The sequence below is a fragment of the Biomphalaria glabrata genome, chromosome 14 (assembly GCF_947242115.1).
Source record: "Biomphalaria glabrata chromosome 14, xgBioGlab47.1, whole genome shotgun sequence".
NCBI lineage: Eukaryota > Metazoa > Mollusca > Gastropoda > Planorbidae > Biomphalaria > Biomphalaria glabrata.
In genome coordinates this window covers 6,708,747-6,727,852 of record NC_074724.1, presented here as the reverse complement: position 1 = coordinate 6,727,852, position 19,106 = coordinate 6,708,747, and the positions used below count along the sequence as shown (strand labels likewise).

General features: G+C 32.6%; 1 protein-coding gene across 6 annotated transcripts in view; it reads left to right on the top strand.

Moving 5' to 3' along the window:
* LOC106076788 (uncharacterized) overlaps window positions 1–19,106 on the top strand; it is a 71,773-nt gene that overhangs the window by 7,944 nt on the left and 44,723 nt on the right. For 2 of the 6 annotated variants that reach the window (XM_056011448.1, XM_056011452.1), the window contains exons 5-7: window positions 507–966; window positions 1,534–1,612; window positions 3,067–3,250. The gene's annotated coding sequence lies outside the window, so the exon portion shown is untranslated. Of the gene's footprint in view, window positions 1–506; window positions 967–1,533; window positions 1,613–3,066; window positions 3,251–16,331; window positions 16,614–19,106 lie in introns of those variants that run through there. The other 4 variants (XM_056011450.1, XM_056011451.1, XM_056011447.1 and 1 more) reach the window with 3 other exon arrangements.

Genomic DNA, 19,106 nt, shown 5'->3' with positions numbered 1-19,106 from the left:
TTACGCATTTGGACTTTTTTTGGTAGGCAGGTCTGGACTAATTTAACTATTTGAGATATGAATGAATGTAGACATGTTAAAGTGAAAATATTAATATATTTTCTTTTCTTAACGTCCTTTTGTTCTAGATCCATTTTCATGGGTTGTAAAAAATGAAAATATTACCTTCAATTAATCAATTAATAACATGAGATATTTATAAAAGTAACTGTTATTTGAAAAAAAATGCATAAATTGAAGTTTTACACATCTTAGGCACCCCTTTGCCTCTAAAAGGGTTCGGACCTATAGGTTGCGAACCATTGCTTAAGAGAAATATTGAAATAGGCCTAATTTGTTTTGCATTGACGCATTTGTATAAAAAAAAATGTATGTAATTAGCATATAAGTACCTGAATTCTTTCAACAAACAATAACATTTTTTAATAATTATTTGTACTTGGAATCTAATTCTTATCATGTAAGTCTGGTTAATTATGTTTTTTTTTTCCTTCTGGCTTTCACAGATTTGCCCAGTAGTTATCATCTTGCTTAGGAAAGTGTAAAAGCTTTAAAATACTTCCTGTTTGAGCTCTTTCTGTATAACATGAGCACATGCCGAAAGCAGTAGCAAAGGAGGAAGGAATCACAGATATGCCTCTCCAGCTCCTCTCTCAGGAAAGCTATATAGATCATCTCAGGTGTCAACTTGTTGTCACTGGCATTAACTGAATACATCTTGCAGCAAATGGATTATGAAAGGAAGAAGAGACAGCTGCAGAGCTCTCTTGAAGGTTGCAAGGCACATATATGAGACTTGCTGTAGACAGACACAATGAAAAAAAAAAGTTTAGACAGACTCCTGGTGGACAAGCCTTTGTCTGTGTTAGGCATGGCAAAATATTAATGTCACAAGTGTATCTGTGTAGATTTATGAAATTCTGGTCTGCCCTCTTCTTGTAAGCTTTCCAAAATGGACACAGTGAAGTGAGTTTTATGGAAAATTGTGCTTCCATTTTTCAATCCCAAAACCAATAATTTACATTTTATTATCATAGTGAAATTTGGTAATACAATTTCTGCCTTTATTATTAAGTTATCTCTAAAAATATCTTTAGCTCCTATTTATCTTATGTTCTTCAATATAATATAAAGATTAAACTGGCTTTAGGATAAGTCAGTTTGAGGTATTTTCATACATCTAAATTTTAAATGTTAAATAGTCTTATTTGTTTGGGAACTGTTTAAAAATATGAGGATGTTTGAGCATATTATTTGAAACTTATGATATTTATCTGTTTTTTTTAAATTAAAATATCAGTAGTTCTCTGCAAATGGATTTCTTTTTTCTCTGTTTGGGCATCTTCCTTTATCAATTTAGTCATAGATTTCTTAGTGTAGTTTTAATTATTTTTGTTTAAAATGAAACATGCATCCTAATGACAAGTAACATATTCTTTCTTCCTTAAGAATTTTGGCAAAGTTTTTAATAAGTTTATTACACTTCTAGACCTATACAACTACTGATTCTAAAATTACTTTTTTTTTTTATAGATTCCTAGTACCATTTCATGCAATAATCATGAATACAAGTGATGCTAATTAACTTGGACTGCTACATGCTGTTATTAAGGTAATGATTCATTAGCTTTACTTTCATAGTTATCTTGATAATAGCTCATTTAATGCAATTTTTTTTTTGCTTTCCTTGACTAAGCTAGTATATTGTTGCTGTTAACTATTTACCTTTACAAAAAGCAAATCTTTTCTTCCAATTCAATTTTGAAAGATTGCTAGATATCCTTCTAGAATAGAAGTAGATGGTTTATAATGTAAAGAATGCTCTTTAAAAAATAAAAATGAATATCAAGCAAAAGTCTGCCTACAGAAGTCCTTTTTTATATCAATTATGAAAGGATATTAAAAACAATAAAACATATGATCTGTGAGAGAAAACTATAAAATAAGCTTCTCTTAACATATTCAATGAGATGACACATTTTAATTAACCAATTAACTAATCTTCACCAAAAAAAAAAGTCTAATACATCTTCATATATCTAGCACTAATTGATGTCATGCTAAGATAACAAAATATGTTTTTTTATCTTTTCATTAACCTTCAATGAAGTCCATTAATAAATCAGCACTTAAGGCGACATTATCCTAATTGATAATTGGAAAGGATTTTATCAGGCGTGGACCAGGAGCTCTCTATAAGTCCTGTCTGAGAGTTTCCAACCATATGACCGTAGACAACAAAAGGATCATACCATATACACTCCACACCATGCCTTGGTCCTGATTCTGATCACTATAAGCAGTCAAAGGCAGAGCTAACCACTGGGAATATTCCTTGTATTTCTATAGTGAAACTGAAACAATACCTGAGATGAACTCTGATTGGTGACAAGGCAGACACAATACCCTCTAAGGGCTGCCACTCCCGCCACAGGGTCACTGATGTTTGTTCCCTGTGTAAAACAGCATGGCAGACTTGTTGGGCTGAGTTGCAGGGTCTTTGTTCCATCCTTACCCCGGGCGAGAACAAAAAAACCTGCCCTAGGTAACCCCACGTAGGGTTTGTTTACTACCATTGTTCACCTGTCTAGTTCTACCAATAGACTTTTCCTTGGAGGAGCCACGTTAAGGCTGAAATTCATTAACAGGACATTTCAATTAATACACAAACCCTGTTTATATTAACTCTTTATTGGATTATTTCTCTTTAAAACATTTTTGCTTGGGCTAGTTTTGTAAATCTTATTATATATATTAATCTTGCCTAAAATTCATGCATATGTATCTTCTGTGTTACATCCTCATATTTTCTATTAGAATGCTAACAATGAAGACTAAATAAAACAACTCTCTGTAAACACTGCAGCACCATCAAGTTGTGGTGTTCTCCATCAGGACTGTACATTGTGGTTATTCACAACTTTTTTTGTGGCATTATAATATGTTAGCCAACAAGAGGTTTTTGTAATTCTCAAACTAAAGTAGTCCATGCTCTATAGTTAATTTATATATATCTGTTTACTCATCGCTTTTCTTTCTGATTGATGCATAGCTTTAATTTTTTAGGTATATCATCCATTCAGAATGTGTACCTCTATAATTGTGATTAAGTAAATGTCAAGAAATGCATGTTGGGATTATCTAAAAGAAATATGTAACAATAAAAGGGTCACTGCAAGTAAAAGTTCAAGCACCACCTGCGAACTTGAATGTAATGGAAGTTAGATGTTTCTCAGAAAACATTAAAAAGGTAAGTTTAAGTTTTCTATAACTATGCTTCTTGAATGATTAAAGCTAAAATTGTCTTACCTTACTTTAACTATGTTTCTTGAATGATTAAAGCTAAAATTGTCTTACCTTACTAGAACTATGCTTCTTGAATGATTAAAGCTAAAATTGTCTTACCTTACTTTAACTATGCTTCTTGAATGATTAAAGCTAAAATTGTCTTACCTTACTTTAACTATGCTTCTTGAATGATTAAAGCTAAAATTGTCTTACCTTACTAGAACTATGCTTCCTGAATGATTAAAGCTAAAATTGTCTTACCTTACCATAACTATGCTTCTTGAATGATTAAAGCTGAAATTGTCTAACCTTACTATAACTATGCTTCTTGAATGATTAAAGCTAAAATTGTCTTACCATAACTCTTTCTCTGCTAATTGACAATGCCATCATTGATTTGAACTCATAAAATTAAATTACAGTTTAATTTTTAAACTTTATTTTGTGTTATATAACAAGAGCATGCATTTCCCTATTATTCTGTACCAACTAAAACATTTTCTGATATCAAACAACAAAGCTATTGAAGCTTAATCATTGAGAAAAATGAAGAAATCCGTCGAAAAGTAGAAAAAATAATTATGGAGAGAAAGTGTTAATTCTAAGAAAATGCTTCTCTTTTTCGGATTGAAGGTATATCAACTTTTTTTTTCTGTGATTATATTGAAGTCTCATAACTGTTGGTCTATATTGGTGTAACCTCTTACATTTTAAAAGAAATTTTCAGAAATTAATTTGACTTGAACAACGAACAACATACAAAATCTGAATAAGCAGTATTTAAAAAACAATCTACTTAAATAATTTTGTGTCCCATAAACGAATGAGAAGATTTGATATGTGTAGCACTAAGCTTTTATATCTGTTATTTGAAACAAACATACACATGGACTAGTACTCATCAGATCAAAATGTTGAAAATGTCTTAATCATAGGCTTTGAATTAGTTGTTTTTTGAGAGAATACTACTCTGCATTTTTCTGGTGAAACTAAAAGTTTAATTTTTTTGTTTTAACTCCAGAAGTAAAGCATGAATTCTATTCATTTAGTCAGTGTCTTGTCTTTCCTGTCTGTGGATGTGAATAACTGTTGTTTTATCAAATCTTGTGAACTTAAAGTGCGTCTATGTTTCATATTGCATCAGTTTGTTAAATTTGAACATTTTTAACAAAAAAAAAGTTAATTTTGTTCTCAACCCTTTAGGTTTAAATTTATTCTCCACATTTGTTTGACTTTCCATAACATTTTTAACAGGAAATCAGAACACAACAAAATGATATACTTCAGTTAATTATCGTTTAGTATGAAAATTCATAAGATACAGGCTACTTGTTCTTTTGTCCTTTATCAAATGTTAAATGTTGTGCCTTATCTTATATAATACAGACGTTACTTCAAAAAAGAAGATGATTACATCCTACGCGTCATGCATTTTGTCATGCATATTAACCAATGACTTAAATTCTGCCAAGTGACTGGTTTTCCTGTGTCTGTTCCAGTTTCTTAATGTTTTCTCGAGTTGAGGGGTCCCAAACGAAGGATGCATATTCTATTATTGGCCTAACTAAGGTTAAATAACATTTTAGTTATATGTTCTTATTTGATTTATAGAAATTTCTTTTAATAAACTCTAATGTTTTGTTTGATTTTTTTAAAGTTTCATCAATGTGTGGATTCCATGACAGTTTTTCATTTATTATAACACCTAGGTATTTTGCCTTTTTAGTCTGTGTTACTGGTTTGCCATGAATAAGATAAGTGGAATTAATTTGTTTTAGTTTTTTTTTGTTACTCTTAACAACTGACATTTTTCTGGGTGGAAAGACATGCTCCAATTTGATTCCCATTTCTGTAATTCATCTAATTCTCTTTGTAAAATATCTGTGTCTTGTGTTGTTTTTATTGTTCTATATATTATGCAATCATCTGCAAATAATCTGACTTTTGTTCCTGAAGTAATGCAATTTGGTAAATCATTTATGTATATTAAAAATAGTAGTGGACCCAAGACTGTTCCTGAGTTTACTGTTATTGGTGTTGATTTAGAGCCATTTATTATTACAGTTTGTTCTCTCCCTATCAGAAACTCTTTTATCCACTGATGCAGTGGACCATTAATGCCCAAATATTTTAATTTTTTAAGCAAACTATGGTGGTGAACTTTGTCAAAAGCCTTGGAAAAATCTAGTAAGATAGCATCTATTTGTTCACTATTATCTAAACCTTTTGAAAAATCATCCATTAGTCCTATTAGTTGTGTTTCACATGATCTATATTTTCTAAAGCCATGTTGGTATGGGGTGAGGACATTATGTTTGTCTAAGTGGTTTATGATGTTGCTACATATTATGTGTTCTAGGATTTTACATGTGATGCTGGTAAGTGATACTGGTCTGTAGTTTCCTGGGTCAGATTTTTCTCCTTTTTTAAATAGGGGGGTGACATTAGCTTCTTTCCAGTCCTTTGGTACTCTGCCCTGGTTAAGCGATGCCTGAAAGAGTATTTTGAACACTGCTGCTGGCTCATTGCTTAGTTCTTTGAGTAATCTAGCTGGAATACCATCAGGTCCAGACACTTTATTTGGTTTGGTGTTGGCTAATAGTTTTTGAATTCCATTTTCTTGTACTACTATATCTTCAATGTTGTCTACTTGGTTCAAATTAAGTAATATGTCTTTGTCTCCTGGGGCTGAGAATGCTGATGCAAAGTATTTGTTTAGAATGTTTGCTTTAGTTTCATTATCATTATGTATTATGTTATGTTCATCTTTTAATAGCGCTATGTCTGTTATTTCCATTTTCTTAGACTTAATGTATGACCATAGGTTTTTGTTGTTATCTTTAGATATTACATTGTTTATGTATTCACTCTGCAGCTGTCTGCTTACTTTTTGGGTTAAGTGTTTAATTTTTATGTACTTTTTGTAAACTCTTTCTGCCTTAGTTTCTTTAAATTTTCTATATAGGTTTTCCTTCTGTTTACAAAGCTTCTTTAGTCTATTATTAAACCAGCATTTATTTATTTTGTTTGATGTGTATTTAGTTTGTATATGTTTTTCTATAATGCTTTTAAGATGGTTTTTGATGAAATTCGAGAGGTCATCGACTGGTTGGTTAATGTCTTTTTCTAATAAGAATGTTTGTTGAAAGTTTAATGCAGCTTGGTGTAGTTGTGTCAGGTTACATTTATTCCAGAGTAAGATTTTTCTTTTGGGTTTTGTATTGGCTACTGCTTTTATCTGACTGTGTATTTTTATGATCTCATGGTCTGATAGACCAGGGATAATATCATAATCAACTACTAATCCAGGTCTGTTGGTTAAGAAGAGATCTAATGTGTTGTTTAATCTAGTTGGCTTTTTAATGATTTGATCTAAACTTAGGTTGTGTAAAGTTTCTATGAAAAGCTCATTTATGTCCTTAAGGTTTTGGTGTTTATCTATGGTTAGTGTTTTCCAATTTATATCAGGTAGGTTGAAATCACCCATAATCCAAAAAACTGCATTTTTATTTGTCTCTTTAAGTGTAGTAATCTGATTACATAGTTCCTGAATGTATTCTAAACTAGAATTTGGTGGTCTGTAAATGCTGCCTATTATTAGGGATGTTGAGGTGGTATTAATTTTACAAAATGTTGATTCTATATTTTTTGAGTTAGGTAAGGTAATTTCTTCTGCTATAAGAGTGTTTTTTATTGCTAAAAGAACTCCTCCATGGTTATCAGCCCTATCTTTTCTAAAAATTTCATAATTACTATTGAAAATTTCTGCATTATAAATTTCAGGATGTAGCCAAGTTTCTGTTCCTGCAATTATGTCTGGTTTCTCACATTCTAATAAAATTTCTAAGTCTGCTGTTTTGTTCGTAATGCTTTGAAATTTTATTACTAAGGTTTTAAGGTATTTTGGTATTACTTCTTTAGTAGGTTTGTTTAGTGAGGCTGTTTTATTAATTTTAGTAGATTTAGGTTTAACAGGAGTGGATCTGGCTAGTGGTTGGTGACTTTGGTTTGGGATGGTGTTTAGGATGTTGTATGGGTTAGAAGTGTCCGCATCAAAGGAATCAAACAGTCCTGATGTAAACTGAGGTAACCCACATGGTACACAGTGCCATGATGCATCTTTGTTGCCTAAGGCATAATGCACAGGTGTATTCATATGGAGACATGATGCATGGTACCATTCATCGCAGGTGTCACATTGAATGGCTTTCTGTTTCATGGTGCATACTTTTTTGCAGATGTTGCATCTATCTTTAGATCTAGGCCCTGGATTTGACTCTACATCTCCTGCTATTAATATTAACAGTGATAGGTATTCATTTCTGTTGTGTCTGATTGAGAACTTCCATTTGTGATGGATAATCTTCTTTTATGTTATGGATGTGTATGTTAGGTTATTTTTGAATAATTTTTGCCTTAATAGTTGAACACAATTTCTAGGATATAAAGTTGTTGTTTTTTTGCAGCTACTTATTGTAAAGATTGTGGGTAGAACTAGTTACAATTAGTTTGATGTGTAATTATTGTGGTTTGTTGTTCTTAGTTGGTAGTTTGATGGTTCATTGTTGTACATTGTGGATTCATGTTTGATAGCTAATTATTGTGCAGTATGTTCTTAGTTGATAGTTTGATAAGTGATGCATAATTATTGTGCATTGTTACTCTTAGCTTGTGCTAATTAACCTGGGCTTTGTTGTTTTTAATTATTTTTTGATGTTTGATAGGTAATAATTGTGCATTGTTTTTTTTTCAAAAGAAGTTAATTGCATCTTACCTGTTTCATGTACTATTAGTATTAAACTAGTCATGCATATTAATCAGTAACTTAAACCTCTGGTAAGTCATTGGTTTCTCTGGCTGATTCAGGCAATCCATTCTATGCTCTTGTGGCATTAGGGAAGAAGGAGTACTTTTTAGAAATTAGTCCTAGCATTTATAATATCAAATGTGCTTTTATGTTTGTGTCTGAGTATTTATTAGTTTTTGTACTTGTAATTTATGGTTCAATGTTTTAAGTCTTCTCATGCTATTACTGTAGTGAAATGAACTTATTCTTTTCTTACAGATCTCACTAACACATCTAGAAAGAAGTCCCTCTTTCCATATGTCTAGAGTTTGTTGCCGTGAATTTTGTGTACAGACCATTCCTTGGTATCGTGTACTTCTTATTTGGTAAAGCATGCTTGTTGTTGGTATTGGCATTCTAACCCTGTTTTCCCCTTGTTAAAGGTCAAGTACATAGATGCTCCTAATCATATTTGATTTGTTGGTATACTTTAAGTCGCTTACGTTTTAGGTTTAGCGGCACACCTAGATCTTGGCTTTATTCTGTTACAGGGTGTGAGTATTAGACCATGGCATTGTTTTGAGCCAGACATTTTTGGGCAGTGAGTGAGTCATGTTGTTGGCAGTGTTGAGCCAGGCCTTGCCTAGTGTAAGGCCGCATTGTGGTCACATGGTTTTCTGTAGCTTTTTTTTTCCTGGGACTTGTGGACATATTTAAGTGTTTGTGCATGTTATAAAACATAGTATTGTAACATAACGCAATTTACCTTAATACTTATCATTCATCTTTGAATGTTAAAGTTCCTTACTAAATATTCATTTGATAAACGTGCATTGATCATTTATTTAAAGTTAAATTTTACCAATTTACTTTTGTGTTAGTCATTTATAACTTTATTAGCCTGGTAAGGTGGGATTCCAGTTAATTTAATTCATGCCCTAGCTATGCCTGGAAAACCAACCTTGACAGAGGCTTAATTTTGCATCTGTTCTAGTTTTTTTATGTTTTCTTGTGTCAAGGAGTCCCAAACAGAGGACACATATATTGGCCTAACTAAGGTTAATTAGCATTTTGGTTTTATGCTTTTGTTTGAAATATTTTAATAATTTCATCAATATGGGGATACCACTTCTCAATTATTATAATGCATAGCTATTTTGAGTTTTTAGTCGGAGTAACTGGTCTACCATGAATAAAATAAGTGGATTTTTATTTCTTTTAATTTATTTGTTCCCATCCCAGTGGCGCTACAGCCCATGGAGGGCTCTGGCCTGCTTTAACACATCCTTCCATTCAGATCTCTCCTGGGCCTTTCGTCTCCACGCCCTAACCCCAAGCTGCTTCAGATCTGCTTCCACGTCATCTATCCATCGCATTCGGGGTCTGCCTTTGAGTCGCCTGCCTTTTGGTTTTTGCCTGTATACGATTTTCGCCCCTCTGTTGTCTGACATTCTTTCAAGGTGACCTGCCCAACGTAGTCTGTTCTTTTTTATTTTTATTATTATTTATTTGTTACTCTTAATAATTTGCATTTTTCTGGATGGAAAGACACTTCAACATTTAGCCAATGATTATCAATTTCCCTTAAAATTGATGTTTCATCTGATACTGTGCTTCCCAGATATATAAAGTGGTCCACCACATTATGAGGTGTCCATTCACAATAATCTTATGACCTGAGTAGATGCTGTTGGGTGACTTCTGAAACATGACTTTGGTTTTTCCAATGTTTATTGTTAAACCAAAATAAATTTGTTGACTTCAAGCTGAAGCTCATGTTCAGTGTTAGGAAGTAGCGTGCAATCATCGGCATGGAGAAGCTCTGTTATGACCGTTTCCTTTATTTTAGTTTGGGATAGTAAGCTCTGAAGAATAAACACATTGCCTTCTGATCGAAACCTGGCATAGATTTCTAATTTGACCTAACATTATGCCAAAGAAGATAGCAAACAGAATAAGGGCAAGTACACTTCATTCTCTATGGGGATCAGACTGGTTAACATTGTGTCTAATTTGGTCTTTTCGTCCACAAGAAGCTGCTTGAGAATGGAATGGGGGGCAACCGAACTTGGACAAATAACAATAGCCTTATAGGCATGAAATCCATTATCTTTTTGTCTATATACTAGTTAGTTAAAGCTCATGTTGTTCAAATACTAGAAAAAATGCTTCAGTATTTGCACTGTGTGTCCTAATCGTTCAATAAATTGCCTTTATTGCAGATTCTTATCTTTTATATATTAAACTTCCTCTTTTTGCCCTTGTTAGTGTTTGTCTGTATCTTAAGTTTAGACACTTTAAATGATGGCATCACATAAGGGAAAAAAAAAGAAAAACAAGGAAAAAATAAAAAATACCTTTTTAAAAAGAAAGCTTACATTAAGTGTAATTGTATCAATTAGTTTGGATCAGTCATGTAATTAAATTTGTATTAGATCTAGACTAACAATAACAAATATATGCGATTAGAAATATTTTTACCTATTGTTTTCGTTAAGCATATTTTTAGCTTTCTTGATATGCTTTGATCCTGTCACTTTTCTGGACCAGTTGGAAATGGGTAGGGGGAAGAAAGAAGGGAGTGTCTGGGTCATTGCTTTTTAAACATATTTAAATAAAAAAAAAAGTGAGGGACCCTAGTTCGAACTCGAGGGCTAAAGTCTCCTCAAGCCAATACAGGAACCACTGTGTCAGGGAGCTGCTTAGGAAAATAGGTTGTATAGGTATTTACCTTTTTTTTTTTCTACAAACAATTAGGGGGACTAATTGAACTTATACTTCTTTATCAGTAAAAACAAATAAAAAATTATTTTGCTTCTTCGAGATACAAAACAAAATAATTAACTACCAATTGTTAATTAACTAATTGGTAAATTAAAAAAAAAAAGATTGTTTTGTTGGCATATAAAATAATTAGTTATGCAAAATTTCAGTTTGATCCAAGATTGGGTGTGGGTGAAATAAGGTGTACATACTTTTTACCAGACAGACAGACATACTGAGTGAGTTGATATAAGCTTTGTAATAAGGAAGGTTTTTCCAGTATCTGATAGTACCTGACATGATGCTAGGCAATCTCACTCCCCAATCCACCCAACACATATAATTTGTTCTCTCGGGTGGCAAGGCAGATATTTCTTTTTGTTTTATCGTATTGATGAAAAAATCATGGGAATAACTAAGTACACATGTTGATGGGTGCTTGGTCATTGTGCTGGCTACATGACACCCTCGTTAACCATGGGACACAGAAGAAGATGACCTTAACACTTGTAAAATACATGCCAAAATAAACATAGATATACAAAAACATATATCAACAATTATTGCAATGTATATGTCTCTCTAATCTATATATATATAACAACAAAAATGAAAAACAAACAAGATTACAAAGAGAGTTTGTGTTGCCACACAAACTCAGAGGCGGCCCCCGTGGGAGACGGATCCCTGGTCGACAGAGGATGGCATCGAGCAGGGTATGAAACCGAGACCGTAGAGATAATTAGTCCTGCGCGCTAACCGCACGACCAGGCATTGCTCTTAATCTAATGACAAACTGGTTACAAACTAATAGCCTACTATTGATAATATACCTACACATTACGGAATGACAACTACCGGATATGTACAATATGTCAGAAGAGCGATTTTAGATAATCTTTTGGTATTGAGCTTTTTCATTTAGGCCTAAATGGAACTAGAATGAGGATGTAAATCTACCTAAATTAAACTACTAATTTAGCACTCTCAATATCTATATCTACTAGATCTAGATCTAAAATATATATTTGGGATAATATAGATGTAATTTAGATAAGATTTATATAAAAAAAAAAACTAGATAATCAATTAATAGACAAATTGCAATATGAAATATTAAAATAGTAGATTAGTTTTAGTATTTTATAACATTGCAATATTGACATATTGACAATCTAGACTTTAGAAATAAAAATCCACACTTTAAGCCTAGAAATTAAAATTATAGATCTTGATCTAGTCTAAATCATGGCTGTCTGGTAGTGCGGTTTGCGCGCTGGACTGTCGTTTGGATTCATCGATGGTCCCAGGTTCAAACCCTGCCTGCTCCCATCCCCTGTTGTCCTACGGGAGGTTTGGACTACAACTCTGAAGGAACATCCGAAACATGTAAAACAACAAACATTCCAAACTAGACCAAGAAATTTTAAATCTAGATTCTATAATGATTTTAATTAGAACTTAAAATCTAAATCTAGTTTTAAAAATCTAGCTCTAGTGTAAGAAAAAATCTAGATCTAGTGTAAAAAATCTAGCTCTAGTGTTAAAAAAATCTAGATCTAGTGTAAAAAATCTAGATTAGATCTAAATGTAGCTATTATGTCTTTTTAAAATACGAGCAGCTTCTCGAGGGTTCATAGACATTGGTGTACCGAGTGAGTTCTTTTAGCATTTCATTTAAAGAATTAACTCTATATGACGTCAAATGAAAAAAAATTCCATTACGTCACACGTCCTAGTTAGACTAAAAAATGTCATCTTTACGAGCAGCTTCTCGAGGGATCATAGACATTGGTGCACAGAATTTGTTCTTTTAGCATTTCATTTGATGGGCTAGTTAGACTTAATATATATATATATATATATATATATATATATATATATATATATATATATATATATATATATATATAACTATATTTAAACTATTTTTCATAAAAAATCCGGAACAACCAATTTTCGTAAATGAGAAAATTATTTGTTTTATTTATTACAAGAGGGATTTCAAACATTTATTAGCGTTATTAGATTTTTCATATAAAATTCGGATCATTTTTGGCGACGATTTGTAAGAAAATTAAGGTAATGTAGTTCGATTTCCTTTTTCGAAACAAAATCCGGAACATTATTTACTGATTAAACAACTTTTATTATATTTCGACAAGAAAATTAACTGTAAAATAAGTCTAAAAATTGATTTTCAATAGTCGTTTCTAGTTAATTACTTTCTTATTTTAAAATCCTGAATAACCTATTGTCGATATTTTTGAAAAAAAAATTATTTGACAAAGTTGTTTTAAATTAAAAATTCAGAACAATTGATATTGATAAATAAACTATAGTGACGTTGTGTCAAAGAATGTAAGTGTAATATTAGTCAATAATGCGATTTCAAACAATCATTTGACATAATTTATTTTTTATAAAACAATATCCGGAACAACTTTATAGTTAATGAAATATAAATCAGTATAGATATTTTAATTTAGCATTTATATTGCTATTTACATTAAAAACCGGAACAATATATTAAAGATCATGTGTTTCTTGCAACGTTTAAGCATGGAAATAAAATCTAATATAAGTTAGAAGAGCAAACAAATATTCATTGGCATTGATTTGTTTTTCACAAAACATCCGTAACAATCTATTATAGATACTTAAAACTATTGCAATATTTCTGAATGAAAAATTAAAGGTTAAATCAGATTTACAATAGCCTCTAGTGTTATTTGTTAATCTAATCATGACGGATAGACCGACCAACAGACAAAACGCACAAAAATAATCTTCTTTTATTTGCATGGGGCACTAAACAAAAAATAAATAAAATCTTATTTTTTAAAAAAGTTTAAGGAATTGGTTTAGCACCTGATCATGTTGCGACGTTACACTACTGCACGAAAGTCGCTGCATAAAAAGACCATTTTAAAAAATGTGCGTGATATTTACATACAAAATGCATTATTAGACTTTATAAACAAACAGAAATGTTTTCTTTTAATTTTAGCAGCTAGTTGACCAGAAAAAACACCTTTAACTATTATTTATATTTGTTGTAAACATTTCTTGTACATTTTATCAATATATTTGACTTAGTGATACTGAAAATACAAAAAAAAATTGCCATCTTTGTTAGCATATTGTAACATTGCCTCCCTTACATTTACGTAATTGTTTTAGAATTGGTGTATTTTTATGAAAAAATCGCTTGCATAATTAATTTTATAAATTAAACAGTTTGCTTTTAGAAAACCAAAAGTAGCCGTTGCACCTAAACTTTTCAAGCCGCATTTAATGATGAAATAATATTTTTCATATCTCTTCTATTTTTCGAGATCTGAGTGTGACAGACGGACATTTTGCACAAACCTAATAGCGGCTTTTTACCCTTACGGGGGCCGCTAAAAATAAGTGACACAGCTTTCAGTTTCCTTTCAATAGTTAAAGGGAGTTCCCCTGTTTAGAATGTGTAATAAGTGGAATTCCCGTTAGCTATTTTTTCTTAATGAAAATGAAATAATTTGCATGTGCTGATAGATAGCTTTCACTTATTTATCACTTTTTAAGTCTTAAATTAACATCTGTCTTAAGGTTTGCTATTAATGCTACATACCTTAGGCTTGATAAAATAAAATAGTATTTATTACGCAAATATTTGTCTAAAAAAAGCATGAAATTGCGCTAAATAAAAACAATTGGTAACAAAAAAAAAAAAAAATTCTAATCGCACTGTTAGTCTAGATCTGTTACAAATTTAATTACTTGACTGATACAAACTATTTGATACACATAACGGTAATAGGCGATATTATGCCGCCCACGCCTGATCCGGCAATACCATTGTTTTTTATTTGTTTATTAATTTTTTTTTATTTTTTTTTGGAATTTGCTTGTTTATAATTACTTTACTATATTTTGCTTGATTTAAAAAAAAAAAATTGCTGAGTATTGATACGGCAGACATGCCATTTTGCATTATAAATGTGAAAAAGAAAAAAGATGCATAAAAGCGGATGCTGAGATGGCATCCCTTTTAGTGGAAAACAAAAGTAATTACATTTGTTTCCTGTTCAATTTGTGCTTTTAGGTTTTGTGACTTCTCCTGTGACTGATGAGGCTTATGTGTCCAGAAAGTTCCTCTGCATACTGTCAAGCTTTTCCAGCAAGAGCCTTTTTGAATTACTGAAACTATCTCATACCATGGCTATTACACTTTAATTTTGCAATGGCTATTTTGGTGGCCTTAGGGATTTTTTGTGTAAGTGCTACCAGCAGGGAAATGATGTAGTCACTCTAGTAGAAAATATTGAAAGTTTTGAGGCTTTGAGAGTTTTCTTGACACTAATTACTTTGTCCACTTTCGGCTCGCTTTTCTTTTATCAACCAGTCAATTAGGATGTAATCCAGGCAAGGCTAAATCGGCAGAAAAAATCTCTTAAAAAAACAAAAAAAATATGTCTATGCATAATATATTTTGTGTTTAAGTAAAATTTCATGATAGTTTTTATATAGCGCTACTTTCATGCTAACAGTATGCTCAGAGCGCTATGGTCCAATCTCAGTTGTGGAGGTTGGGGGAGGGGGTATATGAGAGAAAGTTATTCCCGTGCTACCTTTAGGCGCTCAGTAAACACAACTCTGCCGGAGTCGGGTGTCGAACCTCGAGCCCCCTTCACAGGTAGCCAAGCCAAGTTCAAGCGTACTTAGCCTTAGCTTACTTAGCCTTAGCTCACGCATCTCACCATGTTAAAAAAACAACAATAATAAGGTAGTTCTTGTGTGTCCATTATATCTGGGATCTAAGTTTTCTGTGTAATTATTGTTGTATCACTAACATTATACTGTTTGCGTGAAAGATTTGGGGTTTATTGTTGTATCACTAACATTATACTGTTTGCGTGAAAGATTTGGGGTTTATTGTTGTATCACTAACACTTTACTGTTTGCGTGAAAGATTTGGGGTTTATTGTTGTATCACTAACACTTTACTGTTTGCGTGAAAGATTTGGGGTTTATTGTTGTATCACTAACATTATACTGTTTGCGTGAAAGATTTGGGGTTTATTGTTGTATCACTAACATTATACTGTTTGCTTGAAAGATTTGAGGTTTATTGTTGTATCACTAACATTATACTGTTTGCGTGAAAGATTTGGGGTTTATTGTTGTATCACTAACATTATATTGTTTGCGTGAAAGATTTGAGGTATATTGTATCACTAACATTATACTGTTTGCATGAAAGATTTGGGGTTCAAAAGTGATACCCAGATACCCCACTTTTTCTCTTTCTTGTGATATTGCCACCAACGCAGAGTGCATTTTTTTATACTGAAAGACTATAATTAGAAATTGTTAAAATTATATACTTGCTCAATTAAGTATAATTAATGTTTTAATTGAAACTAAATAATAATGCGAAATTTGTATTATTGTATAATGTAGTGAATATATACGTGTTTTCTTTTTTTTTTTTGTTTTACCCCCCCCCCTCTCCCCGTTAGACACTCACACATGCTTATATGCTAAAAATCGGGAAAACATTTGATGGATTAAGCCTCCTTATTCTAGAAAAGTATTAATAGTTCAAGGGGGTTTCCGTAAAACTACAAACGTAACTTTTTAAGGTTTTCCCGCTAACCTCTTCGACCCCCACCTAAAAAAACAAAAAAAAACTCCAACACTTGCATGCATTCCATTTGTTGGCTATTTGTGGAGGGATGGGAAAGTACATTAATACCGTCATGTCATTCATTAATGATAGGATAGTGAGGTAAAAATATAATGTTAAGCTGTCTATGCGATTTTAATCAATGTTGATTATAACTAGATTATTAGCTATCCGTGTTTGATTGTTTTACATTTTTTTTTTCTTTAGCCAGGGACCCATATTGATGTCGAGACTAATCTCACGAACCGTTGCGAGTAGTAGTGGATATCATTGTTTGCGTCTGCTCTCTGCGTCTCTTTTATGTTATTCTCTTTGAGTCGATATTTCGAAGGGGTGTAAACATGCTCCATAAGCCAGTTGAGCATGGCTGAGCATAATAATAAATATTATTATCATTATTATTATTACTGAACTCCTTTAAGGTAGTATTCTAGAATCTAGGCTAATATATCCCATATTAGATACAGCTTAAAAAAAAAAAAAATTAAAACTTTTCTGAGTTTCTGAAAAAAAAAATTACTAGTTTGAATTTTCGATAAACTTTTTCCAGTGCAGGCTGTACCTTAGGTATTGTTAACACAAAGCGTAAGACCTTACGACTCTAAATATTTGGGTGCATTTCTTTCATATTATGTTGCTCTGCATTAGGGTAGCTGAGAAAATTGTATGATACAAGTGAGCAAATTAGAGATCACGTTTGGTAATTGTCACCACGTCATTTTGGATGGATGGTCGTGGGTGACATCAGGTTCAAATTATAATGTTATATGTAGGTATTTTCAGGATGAATCCTTGCACGTTCGTATCCCTCTCTTTTAGGGAAATAACTCTTTATGTGTGGCAGACACAAATAATACGTTATACCACATAGGAAATATGATGCACAATCCGGGAATAAGTAATAATCCTTTATAGAAATACTTGACAATGACAACTTATTGACTGGTACAAATCTCATAACTTTCTTAAATTAAGTGACTGCTCCTTACTAACTTCTCTTACTGACTTATCAAGTAACTGCTTAGCTCAAGGTTAAAAGTGTTCACCTTTTAGAAACCATGAATGATGAATTCCACTCATGATATCAAAATAGGATATCTACTGTATGGCACTAACTTTAAGGTGGTGACAGTAATTCTTTATGCAATGCTAAGATTGGAAGTTATTGTTTTACCACAAAAAAGAATAATACAAAAGTACGTCGTACTGACCTATGACGTGGCAACGAGCTATTGGTCTAAACTTCCCACTGACGTTGCAGGTCAGTGTTGAGGCCTTCTATAACGAATGGTCTCGTCCCACTTCGCCCCCCACCCCTCTCTCTCTCTCTCTCTCTCTCTCTCTCTTTCTCTCTCTCTCAGGTTATATGTTATTTAATAACCACGTGATACACGAGTGAGAATGAATCAATCATTGTTTGACACCAGGTTTTAGTAAAATTCTAAAAATAAAACTTACTTCAGCAAATAATATTTTTTTAAATATTTTTTTTTAAAACGCAACTGACAAAATTTTCTAAGAATTATATATCGATACATTCCGCTTTTACTACTGTTTTAGTAGTATTATTTTTTTAATTATTTTGTTTTTGCGTCATAAGGGACAATATGCATGTTGCTGTTGGGTTTCAAACTGTACACTTTATTTTCGGGCTTGATATACAATGCCTTTTATTCCACTCTTACACAAACTCAGACTCGGGCCCCTAAGGGTCCATCCAAGTGTCATCTGTTTGGTAAGCATTGCAAATAAAGAGAAAGGTTTTTTGTATTTTTAGCACGAAAAACACAAGCTGTAATGTAGAAACTATCAAAAGCAACAGGCCATACAGCCATACAGAATAGACGTGTGTGCGGAGTGCGTCTTATAAACATGATTCTATTGTTCGGCTGCCTGACGTTTTTAATGTTAGCATGTCATCGAATACAAAGTGTTTGTTGAGTGACAAATATTTCATTCATGGTTTCTAGAAGAACCAAACCTGAACTATAGGCCCGAATTGCACAGTCCACAGCAGCACTTGCGAAAAATAAAAACAATATGGAAAGACAAGCCTTCGACACCAATAAAAGAACATGCTTTCTCTGAAATTCGTAGATTCTTAAGTTTTCATTGTGTCGCGTAGGAGTGTAAGACCGTTTTCTCACAAAACGAAACTGTACTGTCGTCTTTCACTTTGTTATTATTTTAATGATGCCATCTCATCTCTGTCTGTGATCCCTTTGTGGCATTGGCCACCAACCAGCTTCCTTCAGGCATATCTGTTCTGGGCGAGTCTCTCAAACTGTCCCCACGTGCCCATCTGCTTGGCATCAGTTTCCAAATTGCGGCACCATGTATTCCTGGGCCGTCCCCTCTTTCCCTTTCCTTGGGGGTCCGGGTTAGGGCTTGTATCGTTATGTTGGATGCAGGCTTGTGAAGGGTGTGACATATCCACATTCAGCGTCTCTGAAGGATATCTACTTCAATATGTTTCTGCTTTGTTCTTTGCCACAGTTCCTCATTTGAGATCTTGTCTGGCCTGTGGATTTCCATGGTGGTGATGGTGGTTCTCCAGTTCTCTGCTTAACATTGGCTTAACAATGGTTAAAATAG